We start from the raw sequence: 1,501 nt of genomic DNA on the forward strand, positions 1-1,501 counted from the left end.
CAATGACTTCAGCTCCCTCCACCCAGCTCTTCAAAACTCTGCATCAGGACTTTTTGCTTCCCTCCTTGTTTGTAATTATTTTGCACAACCATCATCAACCAACTCTACTCTGCTCTCCGAGATGGCACAAGAGGGATAATAATAGCCTGGGAACTTGGTGGACTAACAACAAAACTCTGCATTTGGGTTTTACATGGTTTCGCCATCCTCAGTACAGTTCCCAGAATTGTGAGTCCCCAGTCTTCAGTCTCATACAAGAGAAAGAAGTAGGGTCAGGCAAAATGATGGCGGGGCTCAAGCTGTGTGGTGTGATGTGTGTGTACATATGTGTGGTGTGTGTGTATGTGGTGTGTGTGTGATGTATGTGGTATGTGTGGGGGGTGTATATGTGTGGTGTGTGTATGTGGTATGTATGTGGTGCGTGTGTGGTGTGTGTGTGGTGTGTGTGGTGTGTGTGGTGTGTGTGTGGTATGTGTGTGGTGTCTGTGTGTATGCTATGTTTGGTGTGTATGTAGTGTTTGTGTGGTGTGTGTATGTTATGTGGTGTGTGTGTCTCTGTGTGTGGTATGTGTGGTGTGTGTGGTGTGGTTTGTGTGTATGTATGTGTGATGTGTGTGTCTGTATATCTGTGTGGTGTGTGTGTGTGTGATCTGTGTGTCTGTATGTCTGTGTGGTGTGTGTGTGTGATGTGGCGTGTGTGAATGTGGTATGTGTGTGATGTGTGTGTGGTGTCTGTGTGTGTGCTATGTTTGGTGTGTATGTAGTGTTTGTGTGGTATGTGTATGTTATGTGGTGTGTGTGGTGTGTGTGTCTGTGTATGTGGTATGTGTGGTGTGTGTGTGGTGTGGTGTGGTGTGTGTGTATGTGTGTGTGATGTGTGTGTCTGTATGTTTGTGTGGTGTGTGTGTGTGATGTGGTGTGTGTGATGTGTGTGTCTGTATGTCTGTGTGTAGTGTGTGGTGTGGTGTGTGTATGTGGTGTGTGTATATATATATGTGCGTGTGTGTGATTTGTGTATGTGGTTTGTGTGGTGTGTGTGGTGTTTGTGTGTGGTGTGTGTGTGGTCTGTGGTGTGTGTATGGTGTGTGTGGTGTGTGTATGTGTGTGTGTGTGTGGTGTATGTGTATATAGGTGCATGTGTGTGTGTGGTCTGCAGTGTGTGTGTGATGTGTCTGTGTGTGTGTGTGGTCTGTGTGTGTGGTGTGTGTGGATGTGGGGGGTGTCTGTGTGTTTGTGGTTTGTGTGGTGTGTGTGGTGTTTGTGTGTGTGTTGTGTATGTATATGTGTATGGTGTATGTATATGTAGGTGCATGTGTGTTTATGGTCTGTGGTGTGTGTGTGTGGTGTGTGTGTGTGGTGTGTGTGTGTGGTGTTTGTGTGTGTGGTGTGTGTGTATGTGTATGGTGTATGTATATGTAGGTGCATGTGTGTGTATGGTCTGTGGTGTGTGTGTGTGGTGTGTGTGTGAGGTGTTTGTGTGTGTGGTGTATATGTGTATGGT

The sequence above is a fragment of the Microtus ochrogaster genome, chromosome 6, assembly GCF_000317375.1.
Source record: "Microtus ochrogaster isolate Prairie Vole_2 chromosome 6, MicOch1.0, whole genome shotgun sequence".
Taxonomy (NCBI): Eukaryota; Metazoa; Chordata; class Mammalia; order Rodentia; family Cricetidae; genus Microtus; species Microtus ochrogaster.